Source organism: Telopea speciosissima, chromosome 10 (assembly GCF_018873765.1).
Source record: "Telopea speciosissima isolate NSW1024214 ecotype Mountain lineage chromosome 10, Tspe_v1, whole genome shotgun sequence".
Taxonomy (NCBI): Eukaryota; Viridiplantae; Streptophyta; class Magnoliopsida; order Proteales; family Proteaceae; genus Telopea; species Telopea speciosissima.
In genome coordinates, this window is record NC_057925.1 from 10,052,152 (window position 1) to 10,066,580 (window position 14,429).

A 14,429-nucleotide genomic window follows, 5' to 3' on the forward strand; every position below is an offset into this window, starting at 1 on the left:
GGCAGCGGAGGATAATGTTGAGGAAGTGGAGAAAAGACATACTCCAAATGCACCATGAATGCATATCAATCTCTTTTTTTTTTTTTTTTTGCCATTTCTCCTTCTTTTAGTCACAAAAAGTTAAGAATGTCAACAGATATTCGAAAATCCATATTTGATCCCTGTTCGTATCAGTTCGAAAACTAATTGGATACAAATACGATAATCTCTCTATCCGATCGATTATTATCCGTTTCGTTTAGCAATCCACGGTAATAAAATGTCTAACATATATCTTTGTGTCCGTCTTTCCGATAAAGTTTTTTCATTTTTATAATTTTATAAGTTAGGATAGTGTGATTCTTTTTCTAGATTTTCTTTTGGTTTATATATATTGTTTTAGGCATTGTGATACATGGATTCACATATCTATTAGAATAAATACAAGATAAAATCAAAAGTAGAAAACATAAGAAAATCAGAGACTAAGAAGAATAGAAGAAAAGGTAGTCGTTGAACTCTCAAGTCTCAACCCTTACCCTCATAAACAAAACAGTAAGGATGCCAACAGAAAGGATATTATCTGAATCTGTTCGAAAACTAATCGGTTACGAATATGATAACGCCACTTAGGGGTGTCAATTCCAATCCCAAACCGGCAGAACCGACCGAACCCGTTCAGTTAAGGCCCGACCTGCCCCCGCCCGTTTAGTAATCGGACGATCCCGGTGTGGGTTTCTAGCCCATTAGGCGCTTGACCGGACCGACTGAATGCTACCCTAACCTAGCCCGACCCATTTGCTGGTTTTGAAACCTTGTGATTAGGGGTGTCAACCGAATGCATGGCTTGGGATTGACTAGTAGAGTATGACTTTGAATGGGGTTTAATGGAGAAACAAGGATTTGTGAAGCCGACTCATTTAATTGGAATTGATATTATTTGAGAGGGGTTGCAAAATTTTATTTTATTTAATTAGGATTTTTTATGGTGTTAATCAATTGTCACTAATTATTACTTCTTAATAAATATTTTTCTGGGTGTGCAGGTGATTATGAGTACATAGATATTATGATAGAGTTTGATGAGAATGGAGGTGTAGGAAGATTGATAGTAAACAAAGATTTCCAAGTCTTGATTTGAATTGGCAAGGCCTACTATTTCCTACGCACAACTCATAGACACGTTTCCCTATATCTTTGTTGGGTGTGAAGCTAAGCTTAACATTTACCCACAAAAAAAAAAACCAAGCTTAACAAGATTAAACACGCCCACAGCCCACTAAAGCCCATTTAGAGTTAAACATGCCCATAGCCCGGTTAAGGCCTGATTATAGCCCGAAGCCCAATCAAGTCCAGCCCGAATACTTAAATGGGCGGTCACGGTGTAGGCTTTAAGCACCGTGAGCCCTGACTAGACCCGACCGAGCCCGATCGGTTAACACCCCATTACCACTATCTGACCAAATTCGATCTATTTACATCCTCACAAAAAATGTACACAATCAATAAAACATACCTCTTTAAATCAGAACCTCAAAAAATCCCAAAGAGCTTTGAAAATCTATGTCACTTCCTCAGGATTCCATTGTCTAGCTAGGTTCCCTAAATATTCTGACACTTAAGTTTCCTACTTTGTAATGCATTTCTTTCCTATCCCATTCCAAATCCCTCCCAAAAAATTAATAATAATAATAATAGTAAATAAATAAATAGAAGAAAGTTTCTTATCTGGTAATGTGGCTCCTGTGCCTGCACCCTTATGTCCATCTCTTTCTTTCTCTTTGTAAAATGGTCTTCTTGCTCTCCATAGATTGAGGCGTAGAAGCCATGCTCTCCGACAGAGAACACTTCCCCCTAAAAAAATCTCTCTCCCATACACTCAATTTAAACTAGAGGCTATCAGAGTTAATAATCATCGGCTCTTGCTCACATGCCAAGTTTCTACCATATCAGAGTTTTCTATGCGGCAAAATAAAGCTTAAAAAATATATCCAAGGTTAGGGGAGTGTGCAAATAATTTTTGGAGTAGCATACGCTTGCATAGAGATGCACAAGGATGCATACCAATAAATGAGAGGGTATTATATATTTTGAATCATGCTCTTAAATTTAAGATGTGGCTTTTCTAAGCTGGATCCTTTTTATCCAATAGTCGAAACAGCCACATTGGCAGTCCACATGGCAAAAGAATAATGAGATCGAGAGTAAGAAAGGCTCTTACCACAAGCGCAAATTATTTTCTCTTTAACACCTAATCTCTTTTTTATGTTAAAAAAATGTGATATATATTCAGCCATTACGATAAGGTTTAGTACAATGATCAGTCATACCCAAAAAAATATATATATAAAAAAAGTTCTATAAAAAGAAAAGGACGACTGAAAATATAAGGAATCTCTCAATAGAAGAGAGGAGGGCACGTGGATGGATCTTATTCCAAAAAATTTCATGTGGTCAATCTAGATCATTTCTAGATAACCATACATTGCTACATCGAATCGTTCTCCTCTCAAGTTTCCTACCCGGTCAGGTGCTCAGGTTCCTCTCAGGGGGGCGAAAAATGAAGACCACACCCCCTCCAAACACATTGCCCGGGTGGGGTTAGGTCGTCATTTCCATCTCTCTGTGAGAGGAATCTGAGCACCTGACCGGGCAAGGAACTTGAGAGGATAAAAATTATGCTACATCACCATTCCAAGTCGTAAAGCTTGGTGCCGTACTAGAGATACCATCTAGTCTTGTTGGACTAGAAAACAAAAGTTTTGCATATAAAATTCCCAAACCCCTTGAAATTTTTGAAATGTCCTCCATATAGGATTTTTGTAATTCTCATTTTACCCCAAGTGTCAATCCAATAAAATTTAGGGTTACAACAAAATAAGAAACACAAAGTTAGTCACCAAGACATAATCTAAGAGAAAAATTATAAGCATTTTTTGCTTGTTAAAAGCATCCTAGAAAGTATTTTCGAATCCAATCGATGGAATAAAATCTCTTTCAGCAACAAAATTTAAATTGATAGGGTTTCCTACAACGCCAATGTTGGAGGGGGCGATAGATCATATGCCATACTAATGATGGCGGAAAAAACGATATCATCCACATGGAACCACATGAATAAGATCAATACTAAAGAATCCCATGTAAAAGGAAATAGTACCCTAACATTGTGGGAAACTTTTTCCCAAAATTTTGATGCGTATCATTATTTATTGCTCTATTCCCTAATCGAAAAGAAAAGATTTGCTTTTTTATTTTTGGGGTAGAAGAAATGCTTTATTTAGGATAATATTCGAATGTAAAAGTCAAGCTCCTTGACAACAAAAGCTCTCTCTCTCTCTCACACTCAATTCTCATGCTTGGTGAAGGAGACAAGCTTCTTAGTATTTGTCAAATCTGCATATACCTTAGCATTGTAATCACTTTCAATATTATGATCTTTTGCAGTGACAAGGAGTCTGTAATTCCTTCCATTAACAAGCTGAAATTCACCTTTCTTCACTGCACCAAATTGGAGATCAACCTTTGCCTCTTTGTTATGTTCAGTGACTGCAAATTTTCCAATCTCTTGAACTTCTGGATCATTCACATCTTTGAGGGGTTGCCATCCGCCGTATGATCTACCAATAGCAGAAGTCTTCTGCAAAAGAAGCAAACATGAAACAAGAAGAACAACAAAGAAATACTGGGATGCCATACTTTTGATTCTTGGTCTTGAAACAAGTGAGGTTTTGAATTCTTTTGATGGGTCTTTGCTGCATTTATATGGTTGTGGTGTTTAATGTCTTTAAATGCAATATGCCATTTCTATGTTAAAACGGGAAGAATTTCAGATTTGATATCACAGGTGTCAGTTGTAAATAAATGTTTCCTATATAAGGCTAGATTTGCTATTATTTCTATTTTAATTTTGGATTAATTTCATGAAATAGTCAACCAATAGATTTTTTTTGTCAAAAATTGAAATTGTTTTGATTAAATCAATATGAATAAAAAAATTCAGTTGGTAGTTCAATTTTTTAAAATAGTTTCTTTATATTTCATTGGGAAGGGTGGTGGCGGCAATGGTGGCAGTGGGGCGGTGGATGGTGGTGAGACCATTATGAGAAGAAGGGTAGTTTTTTATTTTTAACATGAAATTACTACTTTGTCCATCAGATTAACCATGTATTCATTAAAGAGCTTGAGTGAAATCAAATGAAATAGAAATCCTAGAAAAGCTGCTCAGTTATTTCAGAATTTTTATTTCATTGAAATAAAGTATAAAAATCAAACCAAACAATTTCTGCAATAGAAATCACGTCCTGAAATTGAAATAGGAATCATACCAAATCAGGCCTAAATAATACTCTTCCATAAGTGATAGAATCTTTTGAGATCCTAAGGCATCGTTTGACAACGTTTTGTTTCTGCTGTTTCTGTGCTAGTAATGTTCCCAGCACACAAATGACACAAAAAAACTGTTTGATAAATCCGTTTTACTTCAGGTGTTTCTGCTACCATAAATTAAAATTTATAACAGTTTATGCCCAAAAAAACGTTATTGTAAAAACAACAATTTCTTGTTTTTACCATTTTGTATACAAATTCATAAAAGTGTTTCAACTTACAAAAACTTGTTGCCCGATAATTGTTGGTGAAAAAAGGACAAACCAAGAGTCGTCTTCTCGTCTCTGCGATTGAAACCTCCTATCTCATCTGAATCAACCTCACCCCACTCCTGCAATTCGTCTCCATCGCCATTGTTGAAGGTATTAACTAGAAGAATTCCTCAAGAGACTCGTCTTCTCCTCTCTGCGATTGAAAGTTCCTCTCTCACTTAGAAGAAATCCTCAAGAGACCCGTCTTCTCCTCTTTGCGATTGAAAGCTTTTCTCTCACCCGAAGCAACCTCAACTCCTGCAACTCGCCTCCATCGCCATTGTTGAAGGTACGAACTCCTCTCCATGTGTGTGTGTGCGCTTGAGAAACCCTTGCTTGCTACTCCCGATTTTAGGCTCTTCAATTACCTCTCAATCCATCTATCTCAACTGCCACAGACTCCAATAGAAGAGAAATTGTGATTTTGTTGTGAAGAACAGAGAACATCTCCTCTTTGTCTTCCTCTCTTCTCCTCCCTTAAATCGATTTCTCCTTGCGACATGTGTCTTTTACTAAATCAAGAATCCGGTATGCGCTTGTTGCTTTCTTTTGCTGTTCTTTTGCTAAGTAGGTAAGCAATACAAGATGAACCTGAGTGGAAAAGAATGTTGTAGTGGAACACTTCACATACACATTGTTCTTATGATTTAATGAAAATCTGACACTAGATAAGGTGCTAGACAGGGTTAGATTAGCTAAGTTTTGGATGGTGTTCTTGTTGCTCATCAGTGACTAGTTATCTAATGAAGAAACAATTGATTTTGATCTTCCTCTTCAATAATTTTTTTCTTGTTTTGTTACATGATCTCTTATTTTGTTCAATACATGTGAGAACATTAGGAAGGGTTGTGGCAAGGCCCCCATTGGGTATTATCATTGAAGCATGGTTTGTGGCATGGTCTCATGGTTACTTGTAAATTTCAAACTTTACTTGTTGGGTCTTTAGCTCAAATTGGTAGAGCACTTGGAACATGAGGATGTTTCAAGCATGTTCCAAGGGGATGGTGGTTCGAATCCATCAAGACTCTTTTTATTCAACTGGTCACAGAAGGCAATCATGAGCATCATACAATGTCTGCTTCTCTGTGTGTTTTTTTTTTTTTTTTTTTTGCCTTTCTTTTTTTGTTGATAGTTTGAATGAATTTTGTTGTTTCTCTGGTTTTGAAGATGCAAAAATAAATGAGACATTTTCAATTCGTATTCTTTAAAACTTTTGTAATTTATAGTGTTAATGGCATTTCTGTAATTTATAGTAACCTATTAGTGCATCTCTGTCTCTTTTTTTTTTTAATATACACTTTATATGGATTTTTAATACTTTTTTATGTCCTAACATCATTAACTTTATATGGAGTAACCATTACAAAACTGTTGCAGAAATAGGTTTTATCAAATACCTTTCAGTATTAATAGTGTTCTGTATACGTTTCTGGAATAGGTTTATCAAACACCTTTCAAGAAGCCAATAACGTTATTCTGGTAACAGTAGCACCAAAATATGTTTTTTATCAGAAACGACATAGAAACACTAGTAACGTTATCAAATTGTGCCTAAGTTTCTTTCACCTAAAATCTCTCCACCCCTGTGAGATCCTAAGTTTAATGTCTTTAAATGCTTCTAATTATGGGAATATGAGTATTGCTCTGTAGTAAGAATCATCAGATTTCCATATCATATGTGCCATTGATAAATAAAATTTTCTATATACATAATGTTCTTCCATAAGTGGAGAATCTTCAGATTTACATAAGTTATCTTTAAATGCCGGAAATCTCTTTTCTCTTTAAAAAATCGAATGGTGGAATTGACAAGACCGATTAAAACTGATTATGAGAACCATTTTTTTGGAATCCACCATACATGAATGCACATTAATCTCCTTTTTTTTTTTTTAGCCAGTTTTCTCCTCTTTTTAGTCACAAAAAGTGTACACAATCAATAAAACATTTTTCTTTAAATCATAACCTCAAAAAATCTCAAAGATCTTTGGAAATCTATGCCACTTCCTCAGGATTCCAATGTCTAGCTAGGTTCCCTAAATATTCTGACACTTAAGATCCCTACTTAGTTATGCATCCCTTTCCTATCCCAATCCAAAATTTCAAACCTCTCCCCCCAAAAAATAATAATAACTAATTGTGCTGTTCTCTGTGCCGCAGAGCAGCCTGTGCCCAAGCACATGGGGGTGGGCGCAATGACCACCCTGCCCCACTACACAGGCTGCCCATGTGCCTGGGTGTAGACTGCATTGCGGCACAGAGAACATTCTCCCTATAATAAATAAGGAAAAAAGAGGAAAGTTTCTTATCCGGTATCGTTGCTCCTGTGTTTGCACCCTTGTGTCTATCTCTTTCCCCCTCTTTGTAAAATGACCTTCTTGCTCTCTATATAGATTGAACCAAAAGGGGGAGGGGGGCTTATTGCATCTCACGCAGGCATAGAAACCATGCTCTCCATTAGAGAACACTTTCCAAAAACAATATAGGGCTTTTTATAAATGCCCCCTTAAAAATATCTATTTGTCCAAATGCTCTTTACAATTTTTTTAATTGCAAACTCCCCCTACTTTCAAAACAGTATAGCACTTTGGTCTAGTCTGTTAATTTGGAAAATTAGACGTTAGTTTTAAGGAATCTAATGATCAAAATGTCCTTATGATAAAAATCCATCAAAATTAAAGAATAAAATGACCAAATTACCCTCATCTTCCCCAAATAATTTAGGGTTTGAAACTCTCCTATTTGGAGAAGATGAACCCTAAATTCAAACATCCAAAATTGAAATTACAGTGAATTGAAAATTTCACATGAATCAAGAGGAGGGATAAGGGAATTTGTTGCTGAGATCGTTTATGCGCCAAGACAACGCCTGTTGCTAGATCTATTGTTAGGGAGAAAGGCTCACCTGTTAGCTCACTTTGTATCCTTTTCCTCCATTTCTCATTTTTAGTGGACTAATCCACCCTTGTTTTTTTGCTTTTATACCTGTCCCAGGTCTGAGATTTGCGGTGCCTGGTTTATCCTAATAAAATTTCAAGTTTTTGTGAGAAAAAAATAACTAAAAAATTATAATATCCGTATACACGGGTCTGGATTCTGTCTACGTGGATACAAGAGATAGATTTCACACCTTCCATGGAGTTTGAGACCCACCTTTGGCACGTAGAACCCACATCCCATAAAGGGTCCAAATCCATCCTGGATTGAGTGAATGGATATGGATAATGAAATGGAAATGCTGCATTAAGTATTGTTTTTATTAAAGAAATTTTGTAATGATGAAATTATTTATTAATTTTCCTCTGGTTGATCGAGAGGGGATTGAAGGGGAAAAGGACATGGGAGAAGTCTCCATCAAGAATCCTTATATGGAGAACCCAACAAAGAGAGTGATGCATCTACAGTTATTGTCCTGACCACAGTCAGCAGATTCAACATTCAAATTTCAAACTTTATTTAGAGAGAGAGAGAGAGAGAGAGAGAGAGAGGTTGGTAATATTCAATAGATAGTAAACTGAACCACATGAACCCACATGGGCTAGACTGGAATCTGCCCATTATTGAAATCTTTGGGATGATCATAAAATCGAATTTAGCTCGTTTCTAGGGAGGCATACACCCAGGGTGCTGTCAGGTGGCATCCAGCGGTTGAGTTGTGCCGCACACATCTCGGCGCATGCCTAAAGATATGTGCGGCACAGCCCAACGGCTAGCAATGCCCTGAGCGTTCCCTGCTCCCTGGAGATATCTGCCAAGTTTCAGTGGATATGTCAGGGAGACCTATTGGTTCTGATCAGGTAATCAGATTTATTTTCATCATTTGGACCTTTAGAATAGGGGAGATTGGTGGGGGGGGGGGGGGGAGTCCTATGCTCCTCTCTCCTTGCATCTTAGATTTAGCCTTAGAAATAAATGGCAGCTTAGGCTTGTGCATGAAATTGCAATCCATGTTGTAACTTGGGTGAATATAAACCATATTTAAAGTCATCAAACTCTGTGGAAGCATTGTGTATTGAATAGCCTTATGATTGGGTTGCAATTTTATTGAAAATTTGAATTTGCATGTATATGTATGGAAGCATTGTGTATCTAAAGTTAAATATCCAGTTTGTGACACCCAATAAAAAATGGGTTTTGGCTCCTCTGCTGTTAACTTTACTGCTATCTCCAGTTAGGAGCTCTAGGACATGGCTTCTTGACCTATCCTCTTTAAATGGCTGAGAGTCTGAGATTGAAAAACCCAATTCCTTTGATTTTGTTGGGAAGAGAAGCATTTGGGGATGGGGTTAAGTTGGCTGTGAAAATAAGAATGAATGTTTTGTCTTTTTGAATGGGTGGAGTATGGGAAGAGAATGGGAAGAGGTAAGAAGGGGTTTTGTGGCTGTTTTTTTAATTTTTTTTTATCACTGTCATGTAGTTCTGTCTCTTTCCCTCTTTTACCTTCTGAATAATGCTTCTTCATTTCCTTGCCAAAATTGGATTGCAAGGAAAGTAGATAAAACTATGTTGTATGATTGTTTCTTTTCCCAAATTTTGCACTTGAATCCTCCAATATGACCAATCTTTTTAATTTCAGATTCTTTGATTTTTATTCGTGAGCTGCTGAAAAAATAAAGATGGTCACTCTCTATATTTTGTGACTCTGTGACTCTGTATGATATACGAATATAATCTTGGATTCAACATTGGGCTCGTGAGATGAATACATTTTTTTTTTATTTCTTTCTTTGAGTTATGGATATATCTACTGTCCGGATATCTCTGTATGATACTACTTCTTTGGATTATCTTTATAGGTGGTAAGAAATAGTGCAGAACAGACAATTCCAATTTAATCCTTTTTTTTTTTTTTTTTTTTTTATAACAAATGAATAATGAACTTTTGTGCTTTTCCTGGGTTTAGGGTAGTATTTCTGTTATTTTATTACAGCTTTGAATCTTAACTGCAATTTAGAAACCCCTTCGGGTTTTCTCTTCGAAGCAAGGTTTGTGGCAATGTCTCGTGGTTACTTGTAAATTCCAAACTCTACTTGATGGGTCTTTAGCTCATATTGGTAGAGCACTTGGAACATGAGCATGTCTCAATTAAGCATGTTCCAAGGGATGGTGGTTTAAATCCACCAAGATCTTTTTTATTCAACTGGAACATAAGCATGTCTCAACTATAGTTGGCTTCAAATGGATGCTTAATCATGTTAGATGTAATGATATTTTAATAATTATTTTAGGAAAGAGGAATTTTAATGATATTTTTATAAGTTTTTATTATGGTGTCTTGGATGGTAATGACATTTACAAAATTATTTGAGTAATTTAAGTTGAGAAATAATTAATGTATAGATGGATAATGTGGCAAGTTGTGACGACTGTGATTGTGAATTTATAATATTAAAGGGCAAAGGTTGTATGGAAGGCAGTGAGCACACATAATTAAATTATTAATTAAAAATACTAACTTTTTAAATACTTATATTCTAATTGTGAGTATATTTTATTATTATTAAATAATAAAATAATTAGTATAATTAATTTTATTTCATATTGCATTTTATCACATTTTGGGTAGATTCAGGTTTCAGAATCAAGGTAACCAAACATTTATTCTGGTAGATTCAGGTTTCAGAATCAGGGTAACCAAACAGTTATTCTTTCAGAATTACAAATCCACAGATACTCTGATCTATGGATGTTACATCTAAATCAATGCAGACATCCAGAAATTTACGCAACCAAACACAATGTTAAATGCCAAAAATCTCTTTCTCTTTGAAAAATATAATGGTGGAATTGACAAGACCCTGAATTTGATTAAAACTGATTGTGAGAGCCTTGTTTGGAATCCATCATGAATGCACCCTAATCTCTCCTTTTGTGGCCATTTTTTCTGAGTTCAGGAAAGCTTCACTTACGTGAAGTGGTTTTTCATTCACCTACACTATTTACATGACAAAACCTTAAGAAATCTCAAAGATCTTTGGAAATATATCTCGTCTTTAGGATTTGTGTTGTCTAGGTTCCTTAAATATTCCTTTAAGCCAGATCTACAAAATTCTATGAATGGGAAGGAAATGGGCATGGGGTGTTATTGGTGAAGCGTGATCTCAGTCCATAAAGTGTTGTGGTGATTCTTTGGCGGGCCTTTCACCTTTGAAACACGCCAGAATGGCCAAAAAGTGCTCGTCAAAAGCTTCAATTTTATATTTATTTCGACCTATTTTGGTTTAGGTCCGAACCGGGTGGATTTTAGGGGGAGGGGTAGTTTTGTACTTTTCGAGGTTAGGGTTTTCTTATATAATGTTGTTATCTCTTTAAGAGATGAGTGAGAGGCTTTTGTATTTTGCTTCATAGATTAATGGATTCGTACTATTGCTCGGCCGTGGACGTAGCCTTCCTTCTTGGGGTGAACCATGGAAATCTTGTCTTGTGCGTGTATGTCCTCTTTCACTTTGTAATTTCTTCTGCAAAATCGTCATTATGGACGTTGTTTTTTTAACATGGCGGTGGAGGAAAAGGAAGAGGTCTTGATGGTGATGGTGAGGGTGGGGGTGGGGTGGAGGTGGAGGTAGAGGAGATTGTGCATTCATGCACGCCCAACGCCAAACAAGGGAAAATGAAATACATAACACCAATAAAGAGCATGATAAGCACAAGGTATGGATATATAGTATCCAAAACCAAGGAGTAGAATTTGACCTGGTCGCACATGCTATTGACTGGGTCATCCAACGTAGGGGTTGGGTCACTACCACATCCCTAGATAACAAGTTGCAGCCATTGCTACGATTCAGTGCATGCACATACGTGCCAATAGAAGGGGCCCCAAAAGTGCCAAACAGTCCAAAATGACTGATGGCTGGAGCATCAGAGCCGACGTTTACCTCGGTGCCACAAGCACCTGGGTCGGCAACACCCGCAAACACACAAAAAAAGAAAAAAGAATACCCGCTCTTAACAAAGGACCCAAACACTGAAACAAATCCTTGGAGCACAAAAGCCTTACTCACCCAGATAGTGGGCCCACCACTCATCAACAGAGACTCCTCCATTTCGTGCAGGTCGAAAGCCCCACCGGAGCTAACGACGGAGACGAAGGTGGAGGCGTCGACGCCGCCCCAGGTGATGTCGTAAAACTCCCTGGCCTTGCGGTCGAAGATCCCAAGAGTGTAGGTAATATCGCTGCCGGAGGTGCCGATATGCTGGAGCTGTGCTTCAATCCAGGTGTCCGAGATGAGGAGCCCCATCACCAGAACCATCTCCCCCTTATCGCGCAGGGCGAGATCTATACCAGTGCAATGGCAGAGCCGAAAAGATTATTAAAAAGAATAAGTTAGAACTTTCAGCTTCCCATCATCCTCTGTCCTGTTTGGAGTCTTTGGACAGCTAGCGCTATAAAATTAGAGTCCACTTAGAGGCAAAGGTAGTTAGATTGGAGGTGGGGGGAGTGGCGAAGGGTACGGATGGACATGGGAGTGGGGTTGGAAACGGAGAAGGGGGAGGGGGGGAGGTAGTGGAGTGGAGGTGGAGGGGGAGTGGCGGAGGTTACAGATGGGAATGGATGTGGTGGAGGAGGTGGAAGTGGTTGGGGTTGGGGAGGGGGCAGGAATGGTGATGGTGGTTGTGGAGGAGGAGAAGGAGGTGATAGAGGTGGAGGTAGTGGGGGGGGGGGGGGGTGTGTGGACGAGGAAGTGGCAAAGATTATGGATGGAAATAGGATAGGTTAGTGGTGGAGGAGACGGTGGAAGCGGTTGGGGTTTGGGAAGTGGATGGTGGTGGAGGAGGCAGAGGAGGATGTTGTTGGGGAACTGGAGAAAAGACATACACCAAACGCACCATGAATGCATACTAATCTCCTTTTTTTTGGCCATTTTCTCCTTCTTTTAGTCACAAAAAGTTAAGGATGTCAACAGATATTCAAAAATCTATATTCGATCCCTGTTCGTATCAGTCCGAAAACTAATAGGATACAAATACGATAATCCCTCTATCCGATCGATTATTATCCGATTCGTTTAGCAATCCACGGTAATTAAATGTCTGAAATATATCTTTGTGTCCGTCTATCCGATAAAGTTCTTTTTAGTTTTATAATTTTATAAGTTAAGATAACGTGATTCTTTTTCTAAATTTTCTATTGGTTTATATATTGTTTTAGGTATTGTGATACATGGAATCACATATCTATTAAAATAAATACAACGTAAAATCAAAAGTAGAAAACATAAGAAAATCAAAGACTGAGAAGAGTAGAAGAAAAGGTACTTGTTGAACTCTCAAGTCTCAACCCTAACCGTCATCAACAAAACAATTAAGATGCCAACAGATAGAATATTATCCGAATCCATCTGAAAACTAATCAGATACGAATGTGATAATGCCAGTTAGGGGTGTCAATTCCAGGTCCAGACCGGAAGAATCGACCAAAGCTGTCTGGTTAAAGCCCTGCCCAGCCCGGCCCATTTAGTAACCGGGCGGTCCCGGTGTGGGGTTCTAGCCCATTGGGCTCCCGACCGGACCGACCAAATGCTACCCCGACCTAGCCCGACCTATTTATTGGTTTTGAAACCTTGTGATTAGGGGTATCAACCGAATGCATGGCTTGGGATTGACTAGTAGAGTATGACTTTGAATGGGGTTTAATGGAAAACAAGGATTTGTGAAGCCGACCCATTTAGTTGGGATTGATATTACTTGAGTTAACAGGGGTTGCAAAATTATATTTTATTTAATTAGGATTTGTTATGGTGTTAATCAATTGTCACTAATCAAATGGGGGTTCTACCTTCTTAATAAATATTTTTCTGGGTGTGGAGGTGATCATGAGTACATAGATATTATGATGGAGGATGATGAGAATGGAGGTGTAGGAAGATTGATAATAGACATAGATTTCAATTCTCAGTTTGAATTGGCAAGGCCTACTACTTCCTATGCACAACTCACAGACACGCTTCCCTATATCTTTGTTGGGTGTGAATCTAAGCTTAACATTTACCCTAAAAAAAAACCCAAGCTTAACAAGATTAAACATGCCCACAGCGCGGTAAAGCCCGTATAGAGTTAAACATGCCCACAGCCTGGTAAAGGCTCGATTATAGCCCGAAGCTCGATCAGGCCCAGCCCAAATGCTTAAATGGGTGGTCACCATGCAATCTTTAAGCACCATGAGCCCTGGCTAGACTTGACTGAGCCCAACCAGTTAACACCCCAATGCTACTATCCGATGGAATCCGATCTGTTTACATCCATACAAAAAATGTACACAGTCAATAAAACATACCACTTAAAATCAGAACCTCAAAAAATCCCAAAGATCCCTGGAAATCTATGTCACTTCCTAAGGATTCCATTGTCTAGCTAGGTTCCCTAAATATTCTGACACTTAAGTTCCCTACTTTGTAATGCATTTCTTTCCTATCCCATTCCAAACCCCTCCCAAAAAATTAATAATAATAATAATAAATAAATGGAAGAAAGTTTCTTATCCTGTAATGTGGCTCCTGTGCCTGCACCATTTATGTAGGCGTTGAAGCCATGCTCTCCGACAAAGAACACTTCCCCAAATCTCTCCCCATACACTTAATTTAAACTAGAGGCTATCAGAGTTAATAATCCTCGGTTCTTGCTCACATGTCAAGTTTCTACCATATCAGAGTTTTCTATGTGGCAAAATAAAGCTTAAAAAATATATCCAAGGTTAGGGGAGTGTGCAAATAATTTTTGGAGTAGCATAGGCTTGTATAGAGATGCACATCTTAAATTTAGGGAACTGTGCAAATAATTTAAGATGTGGCTTTTCTAAGCTGTATCCTT